The sequence below is a fragment of the Schistocerca piceifrons genome, chromosome 3, assembly GCF_021461385.2.
Source record: "Schistocerca piceifrons isolate TAMUIC-IGC-003096 chromosome 3, iqSchPice1.1, whole genome shotgun sequence".
Taxonomy (NCBI): Eukaryota; Metazoa; Arthropoda; class Insecta; order Orthoptera; family Acrididae; genus Schistocerca; species Schistocerca piceifrons.
Window position 1 is genome coordinate 172,900,488 of NC_060140.1, and position 14,129 is coordinate 172,914,616.

The 14,129-nt window shown below is 44.1% G+C and overlaps 1 protein-coding gene and 1 pseudogene across 1 annotated transcript in view; one reads left to right on the forward strand and one right to left on the reverse strand.

The window, feature by feature from the left end:
• Nucleotides 1–14,129, forward strand: part of LOC124788491 — a 540,210-nt gene that overhangs the window by 285,591 nt on the left and 240,490 nt on the right. The window lies entirely within an intron of this gene.
• LOC124791018 lies at nucleotides 7,637–7,754 on the reverse strand (annotated as a pseudogene).

Genomic DNA, 14,129 nt, shown 5'->3' on the forward strand with positions numbered 1-14,129 from the left:
ATTGTTGTTATTTCCATAGATTCTTACAATACTTTTTTCTGGACCTCAAATGTGACGGTGCAGGCGAGAACCCAAACAGCGTGTGAATATGACAGGTCAAAGCTCTACGTCCCTCTGCTTGGTCAGCTGCTTCACACCTGATGTCAGGCGGAGCTATGCCTGCTAGCACATACAGCTGCTCCACTTGAGTGATCTCAAGTATCCAGTAATTATGCGACACGTCTCATTCACAGCGGGTTCCACCTGCAGGAATGATACCAGACAGTTGCTGCATATTCACCTACAGAATAGCACAACGCCAATGTAGGATTCTTGATAGTGACTGGTGGTGTGCCCCAATTAGAGCCCCTTAATTTCCGTATGGTACTATTCCTTGCAGATATTTACATTTTGCTGTTATGGCAATGCGTTTTAAAGGTCAGCGTGTGTTCTAAGGTCACCACAAGGTATTTTGGGGGAAAGGAATGTTCGAGTTGAATGAAAGTCTACGAACTATTTAGTTGTTGGCTGGACTGTCTGCTTTTTAAGTGGAAAGCAGAGACTTCGATTTTGGTAGGATTGTGCCGTAAGATATTATTTTTATAGTACTGTCCCAGTTCTTCCAGTGCTTCAGACAGGTAATTTTCAACTTCATGGAAATCCTTTCGGTAGGTGGCCAACGTGACATCATCTGCATATAGAAATCTCTTGGAGTATAGTGGTTGGTCATACTAAAAATATATTAAAGACCGTAGGGGGCAGGACAGTGCTCTCAGGGTCCGTTTCTGTAGGCCCCATCTTGGCAATTAAGTTGTCAGTTAAGATGGTTAAAATAGATTCAGTAGTGATGTAGAATTTTTTCAGCAGTAATTTATGGTTGACAGTGTAGTACGCAGCAGACAGGCCAACAAAGGTCACGCCGGTGATCATAAGTGATTCAAAAACCATCTTCGATACCGGGTAAGATTGAGGATCTGCAGCTTTTACCAGGTCTGACACCAGACAGTTGAAGTATGACTGTTGAAGGATGACCGCAGAAGTAATTGTTTCCGTCAAGCGGTTCAGAATGATTCTCTCCGGGATTTTACGAAAGTGGCACAAAGAGTTACCGGACCGTAATCCTGAACGTCATTGTTCTCTTTGCCGGGATTAAGGGCAGTAACGACATGAGCTTTCCTCCAGACTAAAGGAATCCTTCCACAACACAAGCAGTTATTAAACAATTCTAAAACCCATTTTAATGTTGCAGGACCAAAAAGCTTTATAGGCTGGTTCAACCCTGCAGCCTTTCCTGTTTTACATTTGTTAATCGCTCTCTGCAGCTTTTCAAAACAGAAAGGTCTAGACCGGTCCGTAACAGAAGCATGCGTGTTCGAAGAGATTTCGGGATTGCAGCCGGTCGTCGTAAACTTCACTCCATGATATTTCGACTGGACTCCTGCCAGTGATCTTCCGGTGAATGAACGAAGCCAAAGGAAGACGCTCTCCGCTCCGCACTGTATAGCGCGTCGAGAGTGTTGTTGCACATGATTCAGTCACTGTGACAGGTGGACCACACCGGCCCGCGGCAGGGCCCTCGCTGGTGAAACTGCCAAGATCAGTTGTCTGCGGCGTTGCCGCTCGCCGCAGCCATCAGAGTATTCTGGCGTCTTCGTCTGGAGCAAATCTCGGAGATGACGGTATTCCACAAATTACGCAGCTCATAGCTGCTGTCACAGTCCTTTAAATTCTCCACGATACGTATTTCAACGGATTCTTTTATAATGGAGTCCCAAACCGATGTTTCTGTGGCCACAATAAATGTTTTGTCATATTCCACTGAATGTCCGTTGGAGATACAATGTTCCGCAACTGCTGACTTGGTGGGTTGCAAAAGATGCATGCAGCGTTTATGTTCTGTGCAGCGTTCTCCACTGTGCGGCCTTACATAGGCCGTACCACACTGCAAAGTCATTTGTAAATTCCCGCCTTCCAACAAAAAAATTATCCTTCACTGATCCGAGCAGGTCCGAAATCTTAGATTATGGGGGGAAAATCACTTTCACCCGAAAATTACTGAGGCTTCTTGCTATTTTTAAGGAAATACGAGTATTTCCTACGAGGGGAGAAAAAAGCTAGGGAATTTGCTGGCGCGTATTCCTCTTTATCCACTTCCCGGTTCTTGGTTTTAGCTGAGAATGCCCTATTAATTTTCCAGGTAGAGTATCCATCGACTCTCAACACTGCCTTTAACTGTAGAAGCTCTTTAAGCAACTATTTGCGTCCAACATGGAATGACCTCGGTGTACACTCATGCCTTGAGATAGGTGATGGCAACTAGACGAGTGTAAGTACAAATCAGTGTGAGTGGGCTTCTGTAATTCCATAGTAAATCGAACGTTCTCATGAGTGGAGTTAAGGTGGCGTAAAAAGTCCATTAACTTATCTTCTCCGTGGGGCCACACTATGAAAGTGTCATCCACGTACCTTCAATATAATACTCTTGCGTCTCTAGATTTCAGCTATAAGTACTCATCTTCAGAATCCGGCAAATTCTCAGCAGTACATGTCACCATACGTCATGTTAGTGAGATGTATTGTAGCGAATTAGTTGCATTGTAACTCAAATACACTGAAGATGGCTATTCATAGCCAAAATCTAGATATCCAAGCGTAACAAAAACTGATGGGACTGCAATTGATTACTGTGTGCCTCAGCCAAATATCATTTACGTTTCATAATTGTAAAAATGAAAGTGTTCCAAGAAAATTCTTTGTCATTGTAATGTTTGGTTACGCTCTATGTTGAAGGTAGTGTGGGAAGAAGGGAGCGGGGGCTAGATAATGTTTCATTGCAATACAATGAGGCGACAAAAGTCATAAGGTAAATCCTAACATCGTGTCGGACCTCCTTTAGCCCGAAACGTGCAGCAAATCGATGTGACGTAGACTCAACAAGTCGTTGGAAGTGCCCTGAAGAAATACTCAGCCATGCCGCCTCTGTAAACATGCACAATTGCGAAGGTGTTGCCGGTACAGGATTTTGTGCAGAAAGTTTCTTTTCGAGTGTGTCCCATAAAAGTTCGATGGGTTCACGTCGGGCAATGTGGACGGCCGAATCATTTGCTCAAAATGTCCAGAATGTTCTTCCAACCAAAGTCGAAAAATTGTGGGCCGGTGACATGGTGCGTTGTCGTTTTGTCATAGATAAAAATGGTTCAAATGGCTCTGAGCACTATGGGACTCAACTGCTGAGGTCATTAGTCCCCTAGAACTTAGAACTAGTTAAACCTAACTAACCTAAGGACATCACAAACATCCATGCCCGAGGCAGGATTCGAACCTGCGACCGTAGCGGTCTTGCGGTTCCAGACTGCAGCGCCTTTAACCGCACGGCCATAGATAAAAATTCAATTGTTGTTTGGAAACGTGAAGTCCATGAATGGGTGAAAATGGTGTCCTAATAGCCGAACATAAACATTTCCAGTCAGTGATCGGCTCAGTTGAACCAAAGGATCCAGTCCATTCCATGTAAACACGGTACACACTATTACGAAGCCACCACCAAATTGCACAGTGCCTTGTTAACAACTTGGATCCATGGCTCCGTGGTGTCTGCACCACACTCGAACTCTACCATCCGTTCTCAAAAACTGAAATCGGGACTCATCTGACCAGGCTACTCTTTTCCAGTCGTTTGGAGCCAGGAGAGTTGCTGCAGGCGACGTCGTGCTTTTAGCAAATGCTATCGCATCGGTCGCCTGGTGCCACAGCCCATTAACGCCAAATACAGCCACACTGTCCTAACAGACACATTCTTCGACGTCCCACATTGATTTATGCGGTTATTTCACGCAGTGCTGCTTATCTGTTGGCAGTGACAACTCTATGGAAACGCCGCTGCTCTCGAAGTGAAGGCCGTCGACCACTGCGTTGTCGATGGTGAGACGAAATGCGTGACTTTTGGTATTCTCGGCACACTCTTGGCACTGTGGATTTCGCAATACATCTACATCTACATGACTACTCTGCAATTCACGTTTACAGCGTGTTTCAAAAATGACCGGTATATGTGAAACGGCAATAAAAACTAAACGAGCAGTGATAGAAATACACCGTTTGTTGCAATATGCTTGGGATAACAGTACATTTTCAGGCGGACAAACTTTCGAAATTACAGTAGTTACAATTTTCAACAACAGATGGCGCTGCAAGTGATGTGAAAGATATAGAACACAACGCAGTCTGTGTGTGCGCTATTCTGTACGTCGTCTTTCTGCTGTAAGCGTGTGCTGTTCACAACGTGCAAGTGTGCTGTAGACAACATGGTTTATTCCTTAGAACAGAGGATTTTTCTGGTGTTGGAATTCCACCGCCTAGAACACAGTGTTGTTGCAACAAGACGAAGTTTTCAACGGAGGTTTAATGTAACCAAAGGACCGAAAAGCGATACAATAAAGGATCTGTTTGAAAAATTTCAACGGACTGGGAACGTGACGGATGAACGTGCTGGAAAGGTAGGGCGACCGCGTACGGCAACCACAGAGGGCAACGCGCAGCTAGTGCAGCAGGTGATCCAACAGCGGCCTCGGGTTTCCGTTCCCCGTGTTGCAGCTGCGGTCCAAATGACGTCAACGTCCACGTATCGTCTCATGCGCCAGAGTTTACACCTCTATCCATACAAAATTCAAACGCGGCAACCCCTCAGCGCTGCTACCATTGCTGCATGAGAGACATTCGCTAACGATATAGTGCACAGGACTGATGACGGCGATATGCATGTGGGCAGCATTTGGTTTACTGACGAAGCTTATTTTTACCTGGACAGCTTCGTTAATAAACAGAACTGGCGCATATGGGGAACCGAAAAGCCCCATGTTGCAGTCCCATCGTCCCTGCATCCTCAAAAAGTACTGGTCTGGGCCGCCATTTCTTCCAAAGGAATCATTGGCCCATTTTTCAGATTCGAAACGATTACTGCATCACGCTATCTGGACATTCTTCGTGAATTTGTGGCGGTACAAACTGCCTTAGACGACACTGCGAACACCTCGTGGTTTATGCAAGATGGTGCCCGGCCACATCGCACGGCCGACGTCTTTAATTTCCTGAATGAATATTTCGATGATCGTGTGATTGCTTTGGGCTATCCGAAACATACAGGAGGCGGCGTGGATTGGCCTCCCTATTCGCCAGACATGAACCCCTGTGACTTCTTTCTGTGGGGACTCTTGAAAGACCAGGTGTACCGCCATAATCCAGAAACAATTGAACAGCCTAAGCAGTACATCTCATCTGCATGTGAAGCCATTCCGCCAGACACGTTGTCAAAGGTTTCGGGTAATTTCATTCAGAGACTACGCCATATTATTGCTACGCATGGTGGATATGTGGAAAATATCGTACTATAGAGTTTCCCAGACCGCAGCGCCATCTGTTGTTGACAATTGTAACTACTGTAATTTCGAAAGTTTGTCTGCCTGAAAATGTACTGTTGTCCCAAGCATATTGCAACAAACGGTGTATTTCTATCGCTGCTCGTTTAGTTTGTATTGCCGTTTCAAATATACTGGTCATTTTTGAAACACCCTGTAAGTGCTTGGCAGAGGGTTCATCGAACCACAATCATACTATCTCTCTACCATTCCACTCCCGAACAGCGCGCGGGAAAAACGAACACCTAAACCTTTCTGTTCGAGCTCTGATTTCTCTTATTTTATTTTGATGATCATTCCTACCTATGTAGGTTGGGCTGCCATAACGGTTTACGAAATGGAATGTCCCATACGTCTAGTTCCAACTGCCATTTCGCGTCCAAAGTCTGTTAATTGGCGTACCTGAGCACATAAGACAGGTCTACCAACGCACGGTCCTTTTACACCTTGTGCAGGCGACATTAGTGCCATCAGTGTGTGAGCAGATTGGTATCCTATGACTTTTGTCACTCAGGGTAAGGGGTAATGGCCTCAGGAAGTTTGGGAACCGCTGCTCTAGTGTGAACGCACCACCGTTGGGCTGTGAAATCGCCTCTCCTTCGTTCCGTTCACGTCCAACGTGAACGGGCGTCAATTGAGCGATGTCGGCCGTGCCGCGAGTAGGGAAATGCGGAACACAGCGTCCAGAGCCGGCGACACCGGCGTTTCGTGTCAGCAGCCAATGAGGAGGGACGCGTCTCTCCGGCGAGCGGCTCCGTGCGGCGCCAATCCGATTACCTGCCGCCGGTGCACACCGTGTGACGTCACCGGCCCCTTTTCGGAACAGCGGCTTATTGGAGAGGTCCGCGAGTGCCAGCGGTTCCGGCAGCCGCGCGGGCCGGCGTTTTCAATATGCCGTTCGTGTATACGCGCCGGCTCGCTTCCCGACTCGTACCTGAAAGCGAGGAAACCCGATACGGTTCTGTCGCCAAAGGACGGCGGGCGTCAGCTGCACTCTTCCCGTCTTCGCTGCTCGCCTCGCCTCTTTATTTCGGAATTCGCTACGGCTGGAATTAGCAACACAAGATCCTTTTCTTTTTCGTCTCATTTCTGTCTCTCTCATCTTGTGAAAAACTCTTCTTTTATCCTTCAGGAAAGAAAAATGCATGTATAATTCCCTTTTTGGGGAATAAGTGCTCGGAGAAACGTCTGACTTGAGAACCAGACGACTGAAAATGAAACGAAATTTAGAATTTGCTCCTGCAGTCTTACGTCAATAAACACAATGACCTCTTTCCTACATAGCTTGTTTATGTAGCTTATACACGGCGAGCCGAAATCCGCGCGCTCGGGTGCCGAGGCGACTTCTTGCAGACTAATAATAAGAAAAATAACTAACAAAATCTCGCCGTGTGCATACTTTCGCTACAGCACAAAAGTCAACAAATACAATGTGGCAACACTGAAATCACCTGCACGACAAGTAGCTTCATTTACTACTCTGCAGCTATGTTCAGCAGTTAGCAGGGTGTTTCGTTATATTACTCGAGTTCGATTCTCGCTGTTAGCGTAATATTTTATTTACTTTTTCCTAATATTAACTTCCGTGGTGTAATATCCGGCTTCTTAATTATAATACAGCAGTCACAGTAGGTCTTATACAGAACATATGCAGTCATTTAATACTAACACTAAAAAAAAATTTAGTGCAATGGGTATAGTTTTGCATCAGAATACTAGAGTTCGATTCCGGGTGTAGTGTGTATGTTTGCATTATCTGATTGTAGATGGCAAGATCTGGTTTCTGACTTCATAGTTGTTATGTGGCAGTTATACAAAATACGAGCAATTATTTCAGTTATTTAATACAAACACAGAAATGAGAGTTCTATCGTTTCTATAATTCCACTTTTAAACTTGTATTTGACCTTTAGAAGTTAGCCCCTTCTCTTTCACGCACTAGTTCCCTCAAGTAATGCTTTCTAGATCGTTGTCAGAATGGCTTCCTCTTTCTTCAGTTACAGAGCCCTTCCAAAAAACAAGAAAAGGAAACCTCCTCCCGAACAGGCCATGAAGGCCCAAGGGTACTGACGACCGGCCGCCGTGTCATCCTCAGCCTAAGGGCGCCACTGGATGCGGTTATGGAGGGGAAAGCGGTCACCATACCGCTCTCCCGGCCGTATGGCAGTTTACGAGACCGGAGCCGCTACTTCTCAGTCAAGTAGCTCCTCAGTTTGTCTCACAAGGGCTGAGGGCACCCCGCTTACCAACAGCGCTCGGCAGAACGGATGGTCACCCGTCCAACTGCTAGCCCAGCCCGACAGCGCTTAACTTTGGTGATCTGACGGGAACCAGTGTTACCACCGTGGCAAGGCCGTTGGCCACAGAGCCCTTCCACCAAAGCAAAAAATATTGCCGCTCCTAGTGAATAAAGTATGTATACAGCTCAATGGCTTACGAACGAAACCACACAAATCATTGATGACAGACAAGTATTGATGATGAAAGGATTATCGAGAACTCAGAAGTACTGCAAATTATCAGAATGAATGCAGAGAAGCTGCCGAAGAGAAAAAATAATTACATCAATGAAACAAGTGAGAGAACTGAGAAATTCCGAGACTGCAATCAGACCATGTACGTGTTGAACAAAATAAAGAAACTAACAAGATCCTTCACACCAAAAACATGAGAGGCAGAAGACGAAGATGGCACATCTTTGGCCATAATAGAACTAGCTGCTGATCGGTGGAGAACATACTGCAACAAGTCGTAAATGAATAAATATGGAAAACTTCATAGTGCAAACATTCCGGTAGAGAAGGCAACTAAAATCTTAAACAAGTCGGAAAAGCTCTACGTACATTGAAAAATAACAAAGCGACCGGACCTGATCTCGTTACTGCTGAAATGATCAAAACAACTGGAGGCTATCGACTGTGTTCGATAGAGAGAACTGTGTTGCGTGCTAGCACAAATGAGCGTTCCTCGACCATCTTATTACCCTTGTCAGAAATCTCAACTCTGGTGCTAAGACAATAATCAGACTGGATAAAACTATTTCAAGTATCTGCACTGTAAATGTACATTACACATTTTTGACATATTCGGAAATGTCATTTTCGGCTTTGTTATGATGATTTGAAAATGGGTCTCGACCCAAAACTAGTCATAGAATGAAAAATAAAATATTTTCTACTTGGACTGGTTTCTTGTTCTATTTCAAGTCCTTTTGAATCATGTAAAGGATGTAGACAGGGAAGCATTCTATCACAGGTTCGACTTAACATCTGTGGAGAATATGGTATGAGAAAAAGTGTTCATGGCTGCACTCGTGGGGTTCGAATTGGAGGGAGAAGAATCAGTAATTTAAAATATCCCGATGACGCCACACCTGTGAGCAGAATATCACGTGGAAATGAGGAAACTGTTGGGTAGCGTTAAGAGAGAAAGAGAGAGACTTGGATTGTCAATTAATAAGAAAAAGACCAATATCATGACAACTGACAGAGGTGAGTCACTATCAGCAACTGATCTACTATCAGAATATCAAAGGTGATCACATTGTCTAGCTGGGATCAGTGTTTCAGAAAGAAGACGGCTCTACACAGAAAATGCGACATGACTTGTTCTGGGTAGTGCTGCCGCATGGAAGCTGACAGTGGTTTGAATGACCAAGCCCTAATCGGAAATATTAAACCGAGAGTCTGAAATCTCCGGTGTTTCTGCTTTCCTTTACGGCGCTGAAACATGGATGACAATAACTGAAGGGGACCGCAGACCACATCAAGAAGAAGATATACCAAACATGGCGCGAGCTACTCCGAGATGCGAAAGACCAGTAAAATTGGAGACAGACTTTTAAGCGAATTTGTTGATGGGTCACCAACTTTCAACAGTTGAAGGTGGAGTGTTAATGATGCCATGTAACATTCATAAGTTTTGTAGTTATTTCTTTACTAAGACAGGTAATTCAATTGTAACTGATTATGAAGATGTCTAACGTGGTTGGCCAAAAACTGCATTGCCCAAAATGTAAAAAAAAAAAAAAATCCGTACTTGATTGATATGGATGGTTTAAGAAACAGTCTACTACATCACAACTGCGCTGATAAAAATTAGAAAATAAAAAATAGGTTTAGACCTAAACCCGGAAACGAAAATTCTAACTCGAGCATTCTGGAGGAAAATTCTAGCGTTAAACTACCTGGGCAGCACGCCTAAGCAATATTGATTGAATGTAATTGTCGTATTGGTACCTAGTGGGTATCCAAATTGAATCCCTTTAACGTCTATGTTCTACGGAAAACATCCACGGTACGCAACATCACTTTGTACCGCAAGTAGATAAGACGTCCAAGAGCGTAAATTTTGCACTCCTTGTAGAAATAGTCGCTTTTAAATTTGATACGACATCCGGTAAAACTGACTGCTTTTCCAAGTACTGCAGGCTCATCATCAGATGGTAAGACTGCAGTGATTCGGAAAAAAAAGGTAATGAAATAGTAACCAGTATCAAATTCCACAAGTGGCATATCATACTACATAATCTACCAGATTACCCGTCATCTGCAGTTGATATAGTTCACTTCCTATACAGCTCTATTTATGCCCATATGTGTTTCTGGCTTTCAAGAATCTTCAACTGTCGTCGTACCTTTGCGTCCTCATTAGTATAATATTGCAGCACTGCACCTCCTCTGCGCAAAACAACAATTCGTTTAGCTACCATCCTTACCGCTTGTATATTTATATTTAATGAATAGTGAAGATGGTCGGGCTCATCTGGCGGGTACAGCTTTATAGAGCGGCTTTCGAGGTCCTGGGTTCAATCCCAGATGGAGCTCGGGACTTTTACTCGTCCCAATCCCTCCAGGCTGGCCGCAGATCCTCTCAGCCTACTATCAAAAGGGTACCGGCAAAATTTCCTGGGCGTAAACGGCGTGAGACCAATATTCCATCAGTAACATGCGCTACAAGTATTACTTTGTAGCACCTGACTATTAACTAAATGTAAATATAAAACCCTGGAAACACACTAGCTAAGCGACTAGTTTATGTTGCACGAGGCAGCTGCAGCATTGAAAATGCGGTCGACGAAAACGTTGTGGCGATGAAGGTGTGGAAGTATTACGTCAATTGAAGACGCGTGAAAGCCCGAAAGGGCTGACCGCTTTGTCTCGCCCGATGGCCAAGGGAAACATCCCGAAAACATCGATCGGAACGGGAGAATTGGAAGTATTTTTCATTTGTTTCGCAGACAACGTTAGCCACTGTTGCAGGCAAAATTAAAAAGTGAATGAGCGTGTGGTTTGTGTGCGAGTGTGTGTGTGTGTGTGTGTGTGTGTGTGTGTGTGTGTGTGTGCGTGTGTGTACTCTATGTCAGTCATGCGCATTCAATAGACTACACTCGCGTACGTTCAAAAAAGGAGATGGTTCAAATGGCTCTGAGCACTATGGGACGTAACATCTATGGTCATCAGACCCCTAGAACTTAGAACTACTTAAACCTGGCTAACCTAAGGACAGCACACAACACCCAGTCATCACGAGGCAGAGAAAATCCCTGACCCCGCTTGGAATCGAACCCGGGAACCCGGCCGTGGGAAGCGAGAACACTACCGCACGACCACGAGCTGCGGACCGAAAAAGAAGAGCTTCCTGAACGAACTACATGGAGAAATTACGCTACTTAAGCTTGGGGGAAATATTGTTGCGATCAGATTTTTTGAGGACTTTGAACGCCGCTTGGAAAAAATGTTGTGAACCAAAAGACATAGTGTTTACAGAATGTGTACAATGAGAACTTTTCAACCATCTTGCCAAGTTTTTCAGGTTTGAGTGCCGCTTGGAGCAAATATTGTGAATCAAGTGGTGTAGAATTTACATGGTGTCTACAATGCAAATTAATCAACCATCTTCCCAAGTTTTGCAATTTTGAGTGCCACATGGTGCACCGAATGACACAGAACTTACAACATGTAAACAATGCAAAAATTTCAACCATTGCGCCCACTTTGCGGCTTTATCACAAATGTTCACTGTAATACATCTCTTCAGGTGTTGACAAAATGTTCCGAAATATGAGCACGAAAAAATTAAGTTAAAAACTGCAGCACAAGTAGTAAACAAGCATTTATATAAAAACGACCAAATAAAACGGCTTGAGGTCCAAGTACAAGTGTCCTAAACAACAAACTCAAGTTCTTTAATTATTACAGATAAAAAAAAATTAAATTTTTGCGGTTTGGTCCATTGAAACAAATTTAAAAAATGGACTGACGAACTAAGCTACTGCCAAATTGGCATAAGGCCATTGTGCATGCTTCATCAGCAAGTTAGAACCTGTAATGTTACTGGTAGGTACAGTACAAGCGGATACGTAAGTTATTCTGAACAACTGCACTAGGAGCTTATACTAAAGTACGCTTTTAGGAGATGTTTCGAAGATTTACTCAAAGGTTTAACAACTCCTTTCAAAACTAACCAAATATAAACTGAATCTTTGAGAAGTTTTAGCGAAACTAACCCTTAATCTCAGATGCAGTGAAACAACGGCAGCAGTCGCTCGGATACGCAGACGGAGCTGGCAGGTCCCAGCGATCATCATGGAAACAGAAAAAACTGAAAAATAGTAAACAGACGGAAGACTACTTCAAAAAACAGCAACATAGATCTCTTTTTCACGGATGTGTTACAAAATCTATTCGGTGACTGTACAGTAAGTTTCTAATTATAAAACATGAAGTGCACATATAGACAGAATTAAACACTATTAAATTAAACGCCAGTGTGTAAAATAAAACAAATACTGAACGCAATAGCAAAATAAACTGAATAAACACTATTTTCACAAAATGGAAGATACTAGTAATGTGGCCGGCCGTGATGGTCGAGCGGTTCTAGACGCTTCAGTCTGGAACCGCGCGACTGCTACGGTAGCAGGTTCGAATCCTGCCTCGGGCATGGATGTGTGTGATGTCCTTAGGTTAGTTAGGTTTAAGTAGTTCTAAGTTCTAGGGGACTGATGACCTCAGATATTAAGTCCCTTAGCGCTCAGAGCTATTTGAACTAGTAATGTGTGAGGCAAGCTAGTTATAGGCAAGCAAGTTATAGGCAAGCTAAACAGTTGGTTCCTGAGAAAATATCAAACGCATTAAAATCACTGGTAAACGTGAGACAAGGCAGGTAATCTAAAAAAATTATATAACAGAAAGCCCCCGTTGCACACACCGCAAGTCAGTTACCCTGCTCATTATCGTGGCGAATAGGTAACAGATATTTAATTTAATTCACGTCTTCCACAGTTAGTATCAATACAGAAGGTACAACGCCAGATCGGAGTAGTGACATCAATATGAAGTAGCGCCGAGGGAGCCACGATGCAGTGTTAAGAACGAAACAAACATCTGTTACCAAACGTTTCCACCACAGTTTACAGTATGGGCAGGCAACAGTTCCCCAAAGAGGTTCGTTTATTCAACGGTCTGGCTGATGACACTAAGGTCATCAGCGACAGTATCTCTCCACAGGCGAAGCCGCCGCCTTCCAGCAATGTTCGGTCAATGCGGAGCGCTCACATGTCATCAATCGTCACCCATCGTCAATCGACACGGACTTCCACCTGCCGCTGCTGAGAGCCAGACATGATCATCAGCCAGCCAAGGACGGACTAGTTTCCTCTTTATGCGAGCATTCTTATAGCGGAGCGTCCTCTGGTCTTCCACCAACAGACCAGAGGCATACCTAGCATACGTACCATCGAAACTAGTCTCGCACGCGCTGCACAGGACTCTAAGCATTTCACTGGTAAGCCGCCCACTTCCGACTCCTTAACGAATCGATGGTTCAAATGGCTCTAAGCACTATGGTACTCAACATCTGATGTCATCAGTCCCCTAGAATTAGAACTACTTAAACCTAACTAACCTAAGGATATCACACACATCCATGACCGAGGCAGGATTCGAATCTGGGATCGTGGCAGCAGCGTGGTTCCGGACTGAAGCGCCTAGGACCACTCGGTCACAGCTGCCGGCTACCGAATCAAACTCCCGTGTATAAAACATCTGCAAAAGTCAGATTGCTTTACACGAGTTAGCGCTTTAAATATTTTAATCAATTACAACTTTTTATGGTTGAATACACAAGCGATAAACGCTTTTCCCTTTCACGGCAGGCCCTCCAGGCCCTCCAGACCTGGAAACGTAAGATCATGGGCTCGCATGATATTTTCCAAAATTATCTTCACTTTGTGCTTGGGGCCACCACTCCACAGTTTCATTAAAGAACAGACGCAGTGAGGACGTGTTACCGACACTGCTGTATGCCGATCTCTGCTAAAATGTAACACACCGTCGGATTGAATGGAGGTTGACAGCTTACCTCGTTGCACGCTAATGGATTTTATGCACCATCCAGATGTGCAGTCGAAGTACAGCTTGTATTATAATGTTTATTAAGCAAAATGGAGGTACAATATTTTGACGTATTGTTGCCCGCACGAAAGTTTATTGTAGTCATCATGATGGTCGGAGACATTCTTTTACTGAACTTCATGTAGTTCGTAAATGGAACTGGTACCTTTTGTTGTCCTGTAATTAATTTCTCCCTTGTTAATCTGACGCAGTAATTTATTTGCATTTTTTACAAATTTTTTTCTATTCGCATACTAAGACTCACAACTGACTCGCGCAAACACCTAATCCAAAGATGGCGTACTATATAGATATGTTTATACAATTCAGATATTCGAAG